This window comes from Bos grunniens, chromosome 1 (assembly GCF_055505025.1).
Source record: "Bos grunniens cultivar Pamir isolate PY7600 chromosome 1, Bosgru_T2T1.0, whole genome shotgun sequence".
NCBI lineage: Eukaryota > Metazoa > Chordata > Mammalia > Artiodactyla > Bovidae > Bos > Bos grunniens.
The window spans coordinates 24,091,704-24,109,919 of record NC_141165.1 but is presented as its reverse complement, the minus strand read 5'-3'; the positions used below and the strand labels follow the sequence as shown (position 1 = coordinate 24,109,919).

General features: G+C 42.7%; 1 long non-coding RNA gene across 3 annotated transcripts in view; it reads left to right on the top strand.

The window, feature by feature from the left end:
• Positions 1 to 5,446: 5,446 nt before the first annotated feature.
• LOC147379131 (uncharacterized) overlaps positions 5,447 to 18,216 on the top strand; it is a 31,385-nt gene continuing 18,615 nt past the window's right edge. The window contains exon 1 of one of the 3 annotated variants that reach the window (XR_015146272.1): positions 5,447 to 15,908. This is a non-coding gene — a long non-coding RNA (uncharacterized LOC147379131). The remainder of the gene's footprint in view (positions 15,909 to 18,216) is intronic. The other 2 variants (XR_015146284.1, XR_015146287.1) reach the window with 2 other exon arrangements.

Below are 18,216 nucleotides of genomic sequence, written 5' to 3'. Positions count from 1 at the left end.
AATTAAAAAAAAAAGAAATGTAATATGTGATTTCTAAATTGGAAGAAGCATTAATTTGGCAGGATTTCGAGAAGGGGATGTAGAATGCAGGGAGGAACTTGGTGACAAGGGCAGTGGAAATAGGAGGGGATGAGGCAGTTGCAGGAGAAGTTAGGAGCTAATGCGACCTCATGACTAATGTGCTAAAGGTATGTATTAGGAGGAACGGAGGGAGAACAACTCCACTCTCAACGTAGCACTCTAGGACATGTAGTCAGGCCAACAAGGAAAATGAGGGTGAGAAGATTCAAAGTCAAAGGGCTGGACAGACTTTGTGAGTAGTTGGTAAACTGGCTTCACATATTTAGGGATAGTGTTTAGTAGTAATGTTTGGTGGCTGACGGCTGAAAGTGGGAGGGAATCAGACCATCTATCTAGGAAGAGGGCAGAAAAAGCAGAAGAAAGGGCAGAGGACTGAAGGTGGGTATCCACGTCTACGGAACATAGGGAGCAAAGAGACTAACTCTGCGTCATATAAGGGGGACTGTTCGCACTGAGACCATATTCAAAGCAAACTTTTAAGACGGAGAAGACAGAACTTCCTTCCAAAGATCACTGCTTGTCTTCTTATTGATGGATATTAATGCTTAGGGTGTCAGCACTTATACTATTTTAACTTTATTTTCTAAGTAAAAAAAGAGGTTTGAACTGTTAACACAAAAGAAAACAAAAGGCTGTCAGGTGAGAACTCCTTTATTCTTTTTCTCCTCTATTTTAAGTATTATATTGCTTCATTCAGAGTCATGGGCGGACTTGTAGAGGATGAAAAATTGGCTGCCAACTTTTTGATAAATCCTCACAGTAAGAGGTGAAGTCCTTCTCCTTCCCCTTGAATCTGGGCTGGTTTGTGATAGCCTTGACCAAAAGAGAGGGCATAAAAGATGCTACCCCAGTTCTAGATCTAGAGTTTAAGGACCATGCAAGGTGGAGGTCACCATGTTGTGAGAAGTTCAGACCAGGTCCATGGAGAAGTCCTGTAGGGGTGAAACTCCATGTAGAGCGAGGCCAAGGAGCACAGAGGGGCCACCCATGTGAGTGAAGTAACTGTCTTCTAAGTAAGTGATTCTGTTCCAGCTGTTCCAGCTGAAAATATGTGGACCTGAGGAGGATAGCCAAGCTCACTCTCACTGTATTTCTCAGTCACAGCATCGAAAAAGAAGAGAATAAGAAGATTGTTTTAGGCCACTCAGTTTTGGGATAATTTGTTACCTAGCAATAGAGAACCAGGAAACGACTGCCTCTTTCAAATACTAATCACTACAGGGACCCTAGAGCCACTGTTAAGGCCTCCCAACACCACTTGGCTTCCTTTGTCTTTTCAAGTATTTTAAAAATCCTCTCTCTCTTTATTCTTCACACCTTTACCCTTAAATTACAAACACAGCCCCAAACATTCCCACCATGGTTTTGTTTTTGCCTCAGTCTCTGGAATGTCTTTTATTCTTCTCTTTGCCTTTCTTATCAAGTCTTATTTACTAAGATCTTATTATATCACCATAGTGGAATGACTCAGAATTTGTGAAAAATAAATTACAGACTTTCTTGCTTATAATATAGACATTTTTAAAGGGATGCGGTTTTTACTTGCAGATAACACAGCAATATATACTAACTGCTAAGTGCTTTTAAGCTGACGTTCATCTAAGCCTGCTTTAATGAACAGATAACTCATTTATAATTAGCAGTGCCAATTAATTGGCATGCAAACAATTAAAGTGATTAAAGTGCTAAAGTTCTTAAGAACAGTTTTTCCTAAGTAGGTTGTAGACAAACCCTCCTTGACCCTGAATTTTGTTTACATGATTAAATTGCTGAGGAAGCCTGATTTGGAATAAGTGAACCCCATTTATGCAGAACTTATTATACTCTGATCTTCTAAATCAACACTCTAAAAATTTTTTTAAATTACATATGTTTGTCATCCTCTTGCCGTTATCTCCCATCCCTAACTTCATCCTCCACCCAGGACCTTGGTAGATTTGAAACTGTCAAAATCCTATCCAGATCACTTTTCTTTCCAAGTCATCTATCTTACAGCCTAGAAACTGGATAGAAGGCTGTGGTTTTTCTTTTAAATGGCTATGACTCGCTTCTAACAGATGGAATGTACCAGAAATGACATTGTGTGATCTCTGAGGTTAAAACCAAAACAGACATTGCAGTTCCTGTCTTGGCCATTGGGAATCTGCTTTTGAGGCCCTGGGCTGCCATGTAAAACTGTCAGCCCCCTTGAGACCACCATGCCATGAGGAAGCCCAGGTCATGTGGGTAGATGTGTATAGGTGCTCCGGTTGACAGATCCAGCTGAGATCCCAGGTTGCAGCCAGCATCCACACCAGACATGAGTGAAAGTGCCTGTAGATGGTTCTAGACCCCAGCCACTGAGTCACCTCCAGCCTGCAAGCCTTCCCGGTGGAGGGCCCAGACATGCTGGGGCACAGACAGGCCACCTCTGCTGTGCCCTTTCCAGACTTCTGGCCCACAAGTACTGTGAGCATAATAAAGTGGTTGCTGCTCTATTCTGCTGAATTTGGTTTGCTTTATGATGTAGCAACAGTAATTGGAAAAAGGCTTTCTCCTTCTTGTCTTAAGGCTCTATAAAACGTCCACCTCTTATTTTTTTCCCTTTCACATACTTTTCTGGTTTCTGTTTTATCCTTAAATGTCTTACTCGACACTCTGTGTGTTTACTGGTTTTTAATAAAATTTCCCTTAATCTCAGTTGAAAGTGACTGGGATTCAAATCCTCTTTGGCAGGTTATTAATCCTCTGAGTCTCAGCTGCCTTGATGATGAGAGAGTCATACCTGCCTTATAGGGCTGTTGTGAGGATTAGAAATATTGCAGGGAGAGTACCTGGCACTACTGGTAATTAGTGGTAGGAGTCTTTGGATTCAGGTTATTTAACCCCAAACCTCAATTTCCCATTTGTCCAAAGCACATTGCTCTAATTGGGAGCAGCGTTGTATTCTAAGAGGGAGTTTGGTGTGTCTGTGGGTGCACGCCTATCGTCTGTTCTCTGCTGGATAAATGACTGTGTCCTTATAGCCCACCCATCACTGCATGAGGTTGGAAAACAACAGCAACAACCGAATGAAAGCAAGCCAACCAAAACCAGCTCCCAATTAGGAGTTGAAATTAGGAGGGAAGTGGGAGTGGATTTAAAAGGGTATCATGAGGGAGCCTTTCGGGGATGAAATGTTAAGTACCTCAACTGTGTGACGTCAGTATTTTCGCTGTGTTATTGTATTGTTGTTTTGTAAGATGTGACCTTTGGGAAAACTGGGTGAAGGGTAAAAGAGATGGCTCTGTATTATTTCTTTTTAAAAATATTTACTTGTCTGCAACAAGTCTTAGTTGCAGCATGTGGAATCTGGTTCCCAGACTAGAAATTGAACTCGCCACTCCCAACCCCCCGCCAATGGGAACACGATTCTCAGCCACTGGACCTTTAGAGAAGTCCCTATATTATTTCTTGCTACTGTGTTTGAATAAATAATTATCTCAAAATTAACAAAAAGTATTAAAAAAACCCCAGCTCTGAACTCTCACCATAATTATATTTGTCTAAAGAAATTTGCAAAGCATAGAGACCAGATAATTAAACAGAACCCGCTGGGTGCCCTCTCTATGGCAGAGCCTCAAGTTTGGAGAGAAAGGTCCACACCTTCCTTGGCTGGAGCTGTATTTGCTTTTTGGAAGGGACATTCTTTGTAGCACAGATTCTGGACATTTTGATGGGTAATTTTAAAAGCTATGGACCTCGTCTCCGGAAAAGTGAACCCACCCATCCTCCCGCAAGGTTTTGCCTGCCATTTTAGTGTTCATTGTTGCTATAAACAATAGATGTTGAAGTCTGTTAAAGAGGCCTGTAGGAATTCAAGTGCTTGGCTTTGTGATCCTGGGATGGTGACTTTAGTTCTGACTAAAACAGGGAGGGCTGCCTGTGAATGTTGCCTTGTAAGGCAGGAAGCCACCGTCTATTGAGCATCTACTGTCGATCAGGAGCTTCACACTATTGCTGTTCAGTCGCTAAGTCGTGTCTGACTCTTTGTGACCCCATGGGCTGCAGCATGCCAGGCTTCCCTGTCCTTCACTATCTCCCTGAGTTTGCTCAAATTCATGTCCATTGAATCGGTGATGACATCCAATTATCTCATCTTCTGTCACCGCCTTCTCCTCCTGCCTTCAATCTTTCCCAGCATCAGGGCCTTTTCCAGTAAGTCAGCTTTTCGCATGAGGTGGCCAAGTATTAGAGCTTCAGCTTCAGCATCAGCCCTTCCAATGAATATTCAGGGTTGATTACCTTTAGGATTCCCTGGTAGCTCAGCTGGTAAAGCATCATCCTGCAATGCCGGAGACCCTGGTTTGATTTCTGGGTCTGAAATTTCCCCTGGAGAAGGGATAGGCTACTCAATCCAGTATTCATGGGCTTCCCTGGTGGCTTAGATAGTGAAGACTCCCTCTGCAATGCAGGAGCCTTGGGTTCAATCCCTGGGTTAGAAAGATCCCCTGGAGGAGGGCATGGCAACCCACTCTAATATTCTTTCCTGGAGAATCCCCATGGACAGAGGAGCCTGGTAGGCTGTAGTCCTTGGGGTCAGAGTTGGACATGACTGAGTGACTAAACACATACAGCATTTATGATTGACTGGTTTGGTCTCCTTGCTGACAAAGGGACTCTCAAGAGTGTTCTCCAGCACCACAATTCGAAAGCATCAATTCTTCAGTGCTCAGCCTTCCTTATGGTCCAACTCTCACATCTGTACTAGAAAAAGCATAGTTTTTAATTTCATTGCTGCAGTCACTGTCTGCAGTGATTTTGGAGCCCAAGAAAATAAAATCTATCACTGCTTCTAATTTTTCCCTGTCTATTTGCCATAAAGTCATGGGACCGGACACCATGATCTCAGTTTTTTTTAGTGTTGAGTTTTAAACCAGCTTTTCACTCTCCTCTTTCACCTTCATCAAAAGATTCTTTAGTTCCTTTTCGCTTTCTGCCATTAGGGTGGTATCATCTGCATGTCTGAAGTTTTTGATATTTCTCCCAGCTATCTTAATACCAGCTTGTGGTTCATCCAGCCCGGTATTTCACATGATGTACTCTGCATATAAATTAAATAAGCAGGGTGACAGTATATAGCCTTGATGTACTCCTTTCCCAGTTTTCAACCAGTCCATTGTTCCATGTCTGGTTCTAACTGTTGCTTCTTGTCCTGCACTCAGGTTTCTCTGGAGACAGATAAGGTGGTCTGGCATTCCCGTCTCTTTAAGAATTTTCCACAGTTCATTGTGATCCACACAGTCAAAGGCTTTAGCGAAGTCAATGATGCAAGAATAGATAATCTTTTTGGAATTCCCTTGTTTTTTCTGTGATCCAGTGAATGCTGGCAATTTGATTTCTGGTTCCTTTGCCTTTTCTAAATCCAGCTTGTACATCTGGAAGTTCTTGGTTCACATACTGTTGAAGCCTAGCTGGAAGGATTTTGAGCATGACCTTGCTAGCATATGAAATTAATACAATTGTATAGTAGTTTGAACATTCTTTGGCATTGCCTTTCTTTGGAATTGGAATGAAAACTGACCTTTTCCAGTCCTGTGGCCACTGCTGAGTTTTCCAAATTTGCTGCCATATACAGTGCAGCACTTTAACAGCATTATCTTTTAGGACTTGAAATAGTTCAGCTGTAATTTCATCACCTCTGCTAGCTTTGTTCATAATAATACTTCCTAAGGCCCACTTGACTTAGCACTCCAGCATGTCTGGCTCAAGAGCCTGGATAGGTATTTTAGCTCTACTTTATTTTGAGATCAAGAGAAGTTAGGTGGCTTTTCCAAGGTCTCACAGTTAATAAGTAGGGGGGGTCCAGATGCCAACATCCCATGGTCTTCTCTTAGTTTCTGTTTGTGTCTTGGGTTGCTAGCTGAGACCTGCATCTCTCAAAAGATCATGACTGGAGAATGTGTTAGCCCTGGGCTTGCTGTTTTACTTTCTATGTCCTCTATGCCCCCTCTTCCATCCCTGCCTCTCTCTGGCCCTCTTAACGACTATGGTGTGGGCTGGCTGTGAAGTTCATGCTTTGTTGCTGGCAAGGCTTGAGAGAGCAGTAAAAGATAGTGATATGAACCAGGGCCCCAGAGTCTGTGTGCTAGACCTGGAATCCATTGAGCCTCCCCAGCATTTATCTAGCATATTTGTTTTACAAAGAGCTTTTTCATTTGATAATAAGCTAGGCATGCCAGACATTTTTATGTCCATTTACAACTGTGGACACAGAACTTTTTCAAGGAAAATTGTCTTACCAGGTCTTCCAATTCTGGTTCCCAGTCTCTTTCCATTACCTTCTAGCTGCCTGTTTTGGATAATAAGGTTAAGCACTGCCATTCTGGGAAACTGAAGCTATAAGAATGAAAACATGATGGCTTGGAGCAGTAAGTCATGAGTCATGGTGATTGGTAGATGGCTTTCCTTGCTCAAGTTCTGGGAAGCAGCCATCACAAATGTAGCTAATGTATAACAAGCAGTAATCTGGGAAATTGTAACATGAGATCACATAATGGCAGTGGCTTTTGAAAGATAAGGAAACTGATAAGGAATATTGAGAAAGGAACACAGGAGACTAAGACTTTGAAAGATTTCCTCTAATGCTGCCTGGGGAGAGCGTGATCTGACTTCAGATGCCCTGTACTGATTCTTCAGACTCCAGTGAGGAAGGGCAATCCATCAAGCAACCAGTGCTGGAAAGTAATTCTCTGAAAGAACAGTGGCCATGGCTCATGTTCTCTGCTTTCCAGCAGAGAACTTGCAATTTGGCGTCCTGAGTGCTGATGACTGGCGTGAGTTTTCTCAGTGAGAACCCTCCTGCCAGGAACTAATAAGGGATATTAGTCTATCAATCACTCTCTGGTGATTTCAGTTTCCACGATTCAGTCTCTTGTTGTCTGATCCCCTCTGTGGGAACTGGTAAGACCTTGAGTCTACTCAGATGTTGAGCAGATTTTGGGCTTTGGGAACCTACTTCAGTTGTAGCCATGCTGGAGAGGTTCTCACCTGAAGAAGACAGAATCTTTCTCATGATGTGGCCTCGGTAGCCTCAGAAGCTAGCAAATCTTGTTTTGTGCAGGAACTCAGCATGTCCATCTAGTCGTAAAGCTTCAAAGAGCAGATGTTTTGAAGAACATGGGTATGTGTTTGAGCAAGAATCTTGCAGAAGTATTCCTAAACACAGCCTCCTGTGAGGGTCTCAAACTCAGGTTAGTACCCCAAATAGAGATGTACTCTTTACTACTAGGCTAAGTGCCTGGGAGGGCCCCTTTGAACTTTTGTTGCCCTATGGTTTTGAAGAAAGGAGCTCACATAGGAAGCCTAAAGGGACAGAGCAGCATCTCAGGATGCAACCTGGTAGAATATCTTTTGGGCAACAGCTGGTCAGCCCTGGGACAGATGGAGAGGAGGCAGCACAGGGGAGAAGGAGAATCTCCCACTGGTCTGGAAGCTGGGAATTTGGCTGGTGAGGATGCCAGTCAGATGTGGCTCCTGGATGCTTCTTGCAGAAATCCTTCCCATGGTGTCCTCATCTCTCCTTGGTAGTGCCCCCACTCCATCCCACCCTCACTGTGGTCAACACCCTGAGATAGGTTGGCTTGGAGGGGTAGATCCCTAATCAATGGATGGAATACTCTGAGATTCCATCATGAAGAGGTCACTCAGTGAGCCACTGAGTGGACTCAGGATTCTGGTTTGCTGGGACTCAGTAATTCAGACAGGTGGGGAGGGGGCAGAAATCGGATGGCCTGGCTGTTAAGGCAGTGCATTACATAGTGTCCTATTGGTGTGGCAGATTTGGTGAGCCCTAGTACAGTGTGGGGAGGGAGTATCACATCTGATGGCTGAAGTTGAGTGAAAGTAGGTGACACTCAAGTCAGATGACATCTATGTCAGGGTTCCACACCATTTATCAGGAGCAAACACTATAATATACAGTACAGTCTTTATACTATGCCTGATAAGAGCTTAACAGTGGCAACCACTGCCATTAACATCATTATCATTGTCATCATCATCGTCTTCATAGTACTTTACACCTCTTCATGTGGCACTCGATAAGACTGATAGTTGGCTATAGAAATTATAGTAAATTATTCTACAATTATACTTAGTCCACTGTTGATTCACGGTAGAGGCTGGGTCCTTAGTGGCTTCCCAGAGTTTTGGAAGAGCCCATGAGGAACGAAGGTCATATACTCAAGATCAGGGCCAGGCAGGTAGGATGCTTATGTTAATTAGGTTGACGTAGAATTATAGGGAAGGGTGGGAACTGTGGGGACCTGGAGAACGTATGCCTCTTCAAAAGGCAGTGACTCATCAACTCTAGTTGGTTGTTGCCAGGCAGATATATGGGTCCAGGGATTCTAGCTCTTCTGATCATTCATGAAAGATAGAAATCCAGATTTGAAGGTAGAATTTTACAGTTTTAGAAATATAGTGAGCCAAACAAAATGTGTCTGTTGGCTGTATGGGATCTGTTCATTGTCAACTGGGATACTCTCCTCTGAAGCAAGAATGCCCTCTAGGGCCCTCCTGCCACATGGCCAACCAGTGAAAGCCCTGCAGGATGGCCTGATTGTCCTTTCTAAGTCCTACTTGCATGGCAGTGTGACAAGTCTCTGAAGTGCAAATCTGGAAAGGGCCAGGTCAATAGGTCCGTAAATGCAGCCACCTACTATTGCTTACCTGCTGTTTCAACAATAATTGGATTGGACACAGATTCTTATCCCTCACCCAACATCACTCACCCCAGGTTCAAACTCACATTGGAGCAATCTGGAGAGTCAGTGTTCCTCTTGTTTACAACCTTGCCGGTGATACAAGCCCGGGCTTAACCTCTTAAAAGCTGCAGAAAACAGGAGTCAACTTGAAGAAATGAAACCTGGGTGATGCTAAAACATAACTGCAGGACCAGCTGCCTGGTTGTGTAACCTATGCATTTGCACAAGGCTGCGTGCTAAGAAGGGCCCACACTTGATTTAATGTTCTGTTCTGGTTGTTTTGAAATGCTTAACATTTTTTGAACAACAGTCCTGTGTTTTCATTTTGCACAGGGCCCCACAGATTATGTAGCCATCCTGCATAAATATGATGAGAGCTGGAACCATATCACATAAGTGGAATTCTTTTTTGGCAGGGGGGTTGGAACTTCCTACAGATAGATAAGTTTGTACTTAATGTGAGTTGAGGAAATACCCACAGAAACCAGGGAGCAGGAAAATGCATTCCTGATCATTATAAAAGATGAGGATGTTCTCTTCTGCTTTGTCATGAGTAGAGTGGGGGAAAGAGTCAATTCCCCATGATCTGACCATTTTCCAGGGCTTTTTCCTCTTGTCTTGGGTCCTGGATCAGCATTAGCTGTTAGGCATAGGAGATGCAAGCAGACATGGAATTAATTGTGGGGATAGTTTCCATGTTAGCATTAGAGGATATTGAAGAAAAGACAACACCCTATGGATAGGAGAGCCACGAGATTCCAATGTTCCTTTGATCATTTCCAGCTCAGTTCTGGAGTTATCGAGGAGCTGGGTGTGCACTGGGCATCAGAACAGTTTTACTGATGCATTTCATTTGGCACTATAGATCAAAACAGAGGATGCTGCGAAGCTACCAAAAGGCCCTCACTGAACCTCTGCGAGAGATTCATTGGTGCTGGACCTATAATTAACTCCATTTCTACTGCTCTCTTATTCATTATAATACGGTCTGCTGCAGAGGTCTCAACTGTGGGACTCTGGGTACAATGGGAGGGTCCAACAGAGCAGACTTTAAAAATGAGGGCTTTGTCTTTGCACTTTGGTGTAGTCGATGAAACAGAGGTAGGTTTCTTTCTGAAATTCCCTAGCTTTCCCTATGATCCAGTGAATGTTGGCAACTTGATCTCTGGTTCCTTGGACAGCAGAGGAACAGAGTCCCTTGGACAGCAAGGAGATCAAACTAGTCAATCCTAAGGGAAATCAACCCCGAATACTCGTTGGAAGGACTGATGCTGAAGTTGAAACTTCATTATTTTGGTAAGCTGATGCGAACAGCTGACTCACTAGAAATGTCCCTGATCCTGGGAAAGATGGAGGGCAGAAGGAGAAGAGGGCATCTGAGGATGAGATGGCTGGATGGCATCACTGATGCAATGGGCACGAACTTGGGCAAACTTCGGGAGATGGAGAGGGACAGAGAGGTCTGGCGTGCTGCAGTCTGTGGGGTCGCAAAGAATCGGACACGACTGGGTGACTGCACTTGCACTTTGCACTTTGGTCTTTTAGCAAAGAATTCAGAGACTGCAGTTATAGAGCTTGCTTTTAGTGAGAAGAGGAAGCAAAACTTGAGGGAATCTATCGTATTAATGCCCTCTCTAAGTCGTGGAGATTTGTAGATCAAGAAATTGCTTGCAAACTTGGCAAACTATAGTAGCTAGGATGACCAACTAATGATGATTAGAACAACTCATCAATCTAGGACTCATGTGACAAAAGCAAGTGTTTTCTCTGGATAATCACCTTTTCCCTCTGCAAACTCTAATCCCCAGATCTTTGGGACAAGAATTCCATTAACTGTATAAATGAATTTTGGGGAAGAATTGACATTTTTACTACAGCAAATTCTACCTGGCACACAGGATGCTTCTCAGCTGATTCAATTCGAATTTTTATGCCCTTTAGTGAAAATTTATGGCCCTTTTTATCTAGTCCTGCATATTTCTTATTAACTCTGCCCCTGGATATTTCACATTTTTCAATGCTATTTTGAATGTCATCTTTTTTACTATAATTTCAAATGAATTAACTCATTCTTACTGGTATATTAGGAACTAATATTTTTATTGAATGAAAGAATCTTTAACTTCTACAGTGCTTTACAATATTCACAAGTTTCCCATGATTTCATATATACTTATTTTTTCATATTACTACTGAACTCTCTTACAGTTCTTTTAGATTTATACCTTTTTTGGTAACTAAAATGCAAATATGCAATATGTGGCATAAACACTGCAGGTACTTTCTCCAGGGTCAGTGTCGGAAATCATTAATTGGTCATCTGATCGAGGCTGGGTGCTGTAAATCCTTCTCAATTTGCATCTATTGAGAGACAATTCTCTATGGCTTTGTCTTGTGCCTGCACATATTCCGAGCAAGGCACTTGCTGCCCATTATTCTGACCTATCTTTTCAAGATTGTTTGTGTAGCAAACAGCCTTGGAAGATGGAGACAGCGTCTCCCTCAGGAGCAAAAGGAAGATACGCTAGGAACGATAGAAGACTCAGATTTTTAAAGGTCAGAGTTCTTCTGTTACATATCTCATTGCATGCGCTGGTGTCCTCTGGCTCTCTTCAAATCACCTGGTAAAAATTGGGATCCAGGAACTGGTGTAAAAATGCTGATTTGCTTTGGATGCTGCTATTGATGTGAGTAATAAATGGGCTTTTATCTCTGACCCAGGAGTCTCTTATCTTTTATCAGCATCTATAAGATCATGTCAGGCTAACTTGTTAGCTTATAAGTAGGAGAAAATCTTAGACACTCTTATTTTTTGACAGTGTTGGTGATGAGGATGGGATGCTCCAGAAACATGGTTTTCTGGAAGAGGAAAGATGAGAGACCTGTGGGTTTTAGAGTGGGATCTGAGTAAGTCCATGAAATTGGTAGCAAAGATGCTCGTTTAAATTGTATGAGCAACTGGGTGGTAAATAGTCTTCCATTTTATTTTTCCTTAGTGAGAAGAAACTGGGGAAGTGGTGTGGACTAAGTACCAGGAAATAAATTCAAAGATAGCAGCCCGAATGGTGCTAATTCTCCCTCAAGACTTTGTCACCAAAGCCAGTGGTCGGTCTCAAGTCCACCTTATTTAGCAGCTAGTACTAAGGTTTGTTTTGAGCGGGGAAAGGTTTCATTCATTTCAGACAATAGTTACAGAGATACACATCTACCCTGAGTAAGAAAGGAGGAATGTTTATGACTGGTATGGGTGGAAATCACAGAAACTTTGGCTGGCCGCTGGGAGAGGAGGGTTGCCGTGTATTAGGCAAAATGGCTATAGTAGAGACCCTAGGGCTCAGCTTCTACTGGCCGTGCATCAGACGGATCCGCTGGAGACGAGGGTTAAAGGTCTCAGGGTTTGTGTTAGTTTATTTATCTATCTTTTCAGTAGATTCTGGCTGCTTTAAGGGAGCTTTTGCCCTCTATGGAGAGTTCCCTGAGAAAGACAAATTGCTATGGGAAACCATAGTTGAGACATTGACTAGTATTTGGGCTTTTTCTGTCCTATGATTTGGGCTTACAATGCTAATGAGGATGATCCATTGGTGAATGAAAAACTGAGCCAGAGAAATCTAGATAGAGTCTTGTGACCAGCCCCAGCACCCCCGAAAAATCTCCCTAGCCCTTTTTGTTGAAACTGGGCAAGATCTTTAGGGATATTATCCTGGTAATGATGTGGCACAGGAAACAGCAAACCTTTTCTGTAAAGGGCCAAACAGTAAATATTTTAGTATCAGTTTAGATTCCCACCAATAGGGCAGGAGAGTTTGATACAGGGCCTTTAAAGAAGTAATAAAAAGTTAAATGAGGCATAAAGGTATGGCCCTGATCTAATAGGATTGTTGTATTTATAAGAAGAGGAAGAGACCCCATGGGTCTTTATTTTGACCAGAGTTGAAAGGTTAACACAAAAGTTTACAGAGAAAGTCACTCAGTTCTCTAAGGTAGACCCTGCTGGTTTATGGGATTTGTTCAGCTGGCTGGACCTGTTTCTAGGAGTCCTTTGGATACTGGCCTTAATTAAATGCTGTGTGAGACAAATGGAATGGATTTGGAATCAGCTTCATTTCATCTGATTGACTGAAGTGGCAACAGAGTGGGAAGATTCTCCAGAAGATAAGACATTGTATAAATGAGGATATTGTTTTGAGACAATCCTCCATGGGTCTCTTGTATTTCTGCATGTCTCCTGAGTAAGACACTCACCACTGTTTGTTTTGGACTGTCTTTTCAAGGATGCTTGTATGGTGACCAACCTTGGAATATACAGTGTCTCCTTCCAAGCAAAGGACAATTTTGCTTACAGTCTTGGAAGGTAGAGAAGAGACTGTCTCTCTCTAGAGCCAGGAGCAGGCATGCTTAAATTCATTATAAAAGATTTGGGTTTCCCTAAGTTCAGGGTTCCTCTTCTGTAATGCAACCTATTATGTCTGCAGTGGTCACCTGACATGAACATGCTGTGGAAATTGAGGTTTGGGGAACTGGTGCAAAATGCCAATACTTTGGTTATAATCATTGAATGAGTAATAAATGATCCTTCATCTCTGACCCAGGAGTGTCATGTTTTCTACCAACTTCCATAAAACTGTGGTAGGCAACCTTATTATCTTGCAAGAAAAAGAAAAGTGCAGACCTTGTTCAATTCTTGACACACTCCAAGGAGTCACTACCAAGCTGTTGGAGTTGAGACATAAGATGAAACCAATTTTCCATCCCTGGCCCAGAGGGTGTGAAGAAGGCAGTGGGCCTCTGATAGATCAGAAGCAGCCTGGACCAACATGTCAAAACAGCGGGAAGACAGATGAGCACTGCAGCATGGCCATGCCAGAACACCGTGTCTTTAGGTGTTACAAGAAAGTGTTTCCATTTAATATGAAACAGGATTTAGCCCTGACTTCTTGCTTTATTTAATAGAGTGGTTTTGCTTGACCTGTCTCAGTCTTGCTAGGGACAGGTCAGGCTGACGTGGGGGTTTGTGGGGGTGTGGATTCAGGAAAACTTGTCATCTCCTCTCAACTCTTATTTTTTGTGTCCTTTTCTCCTTCCTGGGTGTGCATGAGTGCTAAGTTGCTTCAGTTGTGTCCGACTCTTTGCAACCTCATGGATTGTAGCCCCCCAGGCTCCTCTGTCCATAGGCAAGAGTGCTGTCTCTGTCTCCAGGCAAGAATACTGGAGTGGGTTGCCGTGCCCTCCTCCGGGGGATCTTCCTGACCCCGTGTCTCTTATGTCTCCTGCCCGGCAGGCAGGTGGGTTCTTTACCACTAGCACCAACTGGAGAGCCCTTTCTCCTTCCTAGATACCCCCTTTCCACAATGAAAACCTATTTGCCTGAAAGAGCCCATCAATGGTCTGTTACATCATAGTGTTAATTTACATTATTGGAGTATTTTATATCTCTTGGTGAACAATGTTTGAACCTTAGCTCCTTTTTTGGGGAAAATGACTCTTCTACATGGAAGACAGTTGTTGCATTTTAGAGCAGACAGAATTTGGAAGGATTTTCTGGTGCTCTTGGCATTGTGCCATGTCAACCACAACTCTTTTCCATCTATCTGACCAGCAGAGGTGCTGATGGCTGGCTCCATGGCACCCTTCCCCACTCTAAACAATCCTTAGTCTCTTAAAGTTGTACTAACCTAAAACTAAAGAAAATAAATCTAAGTATGTATCACCTTTTAGAGTCCTTTGCAAATCTCCACCAGCTGGGAAACCTCAGCTCTTCATTTTCATGCTAAGGGGCTCTTTTCAGAAACTTGTAGAGCATCTGAAGGGACACAGAATTTTAAAGTGAACTTCATGCCAATTAACTTGGCCCATTTTTAAGAAATGGGAATGATTACCTCAGAGATTAATTAAGGTTGCTAAAGGTGATGGTGGACTAGAACCCAAGTGGTCCCATAAATTCTTCTGCCTTGGTTTAGAGTGCACACACCACGGGCAAAGGGTAGAGGTTATTAAAGTGAATGAGGTCGTTGCCTTTTACAGGTCGATGGCGCCCTTTCATTTTGCAGTAGCAGGTAAGAGAGAGGAGGAGAAATTTTCTTCACCTTCACATTCGGATTATATAGTGCATTCTCTAATGTAATATGAAATATCATCCTAATGAATTAGTCTTAAATATGATGTCTATCAGAGTAATGAAGAGAGTGCTTGGAAGTGCAGGATTGCTCCTACCAGTGACGTCAGATAGCATCCAGGGAAAGCAGTTATCATCCAGTGCCTCATCACTGAGGATTTAATGGCTCTGAAAGATGTGAGGAAGAATGAGTTCAGGCCTGAATAAGAACTGTCTCTGAAACTACTGAATCTTTGTTTTCAATTGTGGAGCAAAATATACTGTATGCTTGCCCTTAAAAGCTCTCAGACATTTTGACTTGAAATGATGGATCCTGGAAGAACCCAGGGACTGAGTTATACAGTACCTCAAATCATACAGTACCTGGGACAGTGTCCAATGGACGGGCTTGTGAAGAATTAGTTTCCACCCTGGTTTCTGCCCTGAAGGAACATTTCAGAAAGGGTTTTGTTCCTCTGTAGTGACTTTATAGAAGGAACCATGCTCCAATAGGGAGTACCATCTTTCTCTGGCTTTCTTCCCTGGCTTGGACTGCTTGAAAGTGCATTCCTTGCCTTATGGCAGAACCGATTTTGTTTAGGTACCCAGCTGTCACCTACTGGACCTCATCTCAGTCCCAGGAGGTAAATCTCTCTTCATATAAATTGACCTTGTTAATTACATTCTGCTTACCAATGACAGAATTCTGGCCAATGAGTTAGAAGTAAAGTGAGGAGTGGTGCTTCTGGGAATGTTTTCCTTACTTTTAAAAGGAGACACAAGAAAAGAATGTTCTCTCAAGGTCTTTGAATATTTTTGTGTCCGAATGTGATGCTTGGAGCTGCTGCAGCCATCTTGCCACTGTAAGAGTTCAAACCTGAAGACAAGGAACAATGAGCTGAGGATGGCTGAGCCAAAAGATAGAAAGAACCCGGGTCCCCAGTGACATAGTCGAGCCACTGAATTAAGCCGAATATGCCCGAATTCTAAACTGCTTATTATCTGAGGTAAGTGCCCTTATTTAATTTGCTCTTACTTTATTCACAAGTGTTTTTGAGTTGTGTCTTCTATTACATGCAGCTGAAAGGATTCCAACCTTTGCCTCCAGCATCCTTGCCCCTCCTTTCCCCTTTCAACTTACCTTCTTTTATGAAGACTTCTTTATTTTATTTTAAATTTATTTTATTGAAGTATAGTTGATTTATAGTGTTGTATTAATTTGTTCTGTACAGCGAAGTGATTCAGTTATACATATATATGTATACATTTGTTTTATATTCTTTCCCATTATGGTTTATCATAGGGTATTGAATATAGTTCCCTGTCTTATACACTTGTTGCTTATCCATTCTGTATATAATAGTTTGCATCTGCTAATCCCAAACTCCCAATCCATCCCTCCCTACCTCTTGGCAACCACAACTCTGTTCTCTATGTCTGTGAGTTTGTTTCTGTTTCATAAATAAGTTTATTTGTGTTATATTTTGGATTTCACATGTATGTGGTATCATATGGTATTTGTCTTTCTTTTTTCTAACTTACAATCTCTAGGTCAATCTTACTGCATACAAAGATTTATTTCTTAATAGATAGTTGTCACTTATAAGCTCAGGTGTCCACATAGATCTCACAACAGTGGTCCCCTCTGAGAACATGTATGGGACAGCAGTTCTCTAAACCTTCTTTGTGTGCACGCTCAGTCATTAAGTTGTGTCTGACTCTTTGAGACCCCATAGACTGTAGCTCAGAGAAGGCAATGGCACCCCACTCCAGTACTCTTGCCTGGAAAATCCCATGGACGGAGGAGCCTGGTAGGCTGCAGTTCATGGGGTCGCTAAGACTCGGGCATGATGGAGCGACTTCACTTTGACTTTTCACTTTAATGCATTGGAGAAGGAAATGGCACCCCACTCCAGTGTTCTCGCCTGGAGAATCCCATGGACGGAGGAGCCTGGTAGGCTGCCGTCTATGGGGTCACACAGAGTCGGACACGACTGAAGCGACTTAGCAGACTATAGCTGGTAGGCTTCTTTGTCCATGGGATTTCCCAGGCAAGAATACTGGAGTGGGTTACCATTTCCTTCTCCAGGGGGTCTTCCTGATCCAGAGATCAAACCTGTGTCTCCCACATAGGTAGGCAGATTCTTTACCACTGAGACACCTGGGAAGTCAAACCTTCACTGAAACCTCTTCAATGCCTCCAAAAGGAACACTTTCAAAGCAGCAATCTGATAAATGCCAGATCCATCCTTAGTCTAGAGTGAAGCGAGACATCACGAAATATCAGAGGAATGACAAGGTCTTGGGCTCTTTGGCAGAACACTTTATGGTGGTCCATTTTCGCTTGTGTACCCATCTGGTCCTCTGAATGGGGGCACGTTGTCTCACACTGCAGGATTCTGCTTGCCTGGGAAAGGGTAGTCAGGTCGCTGTAAGGATGAGATGATCTCAATAATTTTTATTTCTTAAAACTTTTTTTTTGTCCAGACTGAGAATAAACAGGAAAACAAATCCCCCACATATTTCTGAATTTCTTTCCCAGTCCTCACATCTCTAAATATATCAAACATGATAATTTTATGAGCAACCAAGTTTATACATAATACATTTTATGTTCTTAAATGTATCAAGTGATTTTAGATCTGCACAGGATGCTAAAAAACAAGAACACACAGTGCCCAATTTGTACATTAATTTGGGAATATAACTTTTTTAAGTGGGTTGCTTGAACTCAAAATGTTTTTTCTTATGGAAACAATGGTGGTTGAGTTCCAGGTCTACACTACAAAAGCCCACATGCTTTTGTACGCTGCAGTCTCGTCATTTACTAAACATGCCAGTACATTTAAAATGCCTCTCCTGTATGGCTGACTCTTTACTCCATCTTTATATATGTTAGCTCGATGATCTAATTCTCACAACAACTCTGTGTCAAAAGGAACCAAATCTCTGATGGCTTAAGTAGCTTGCCCAAGTACACAGCATGGATGTGGTTAAAAAAAAAGGACCCCTGTGGTCTCTCTGGCCCCAGAGTTGATTGTTTTCACACTCACCCTGCCCTCCTGATGGGTCTCAATCACCATCTGCATTAACATTTTTATGAAAAAATGCATTCCAACTTCTAATGGCCTTGCCAAGATCACATCTCTCAGCTCTGGCAGCTAAAGTCCTCTTTGCCCTTCCAATGTTTCTGCTTTATTCTGCAATTGGAAAGAGAAAAAGAGAGAGAGATTGGTAGGTCAGCCTGGCATGAAAGCCCCATTCTGTCATTTGCCAGGTAGCCTGTCTCCGTCTCTGGCCTTGAGCATCCACTGG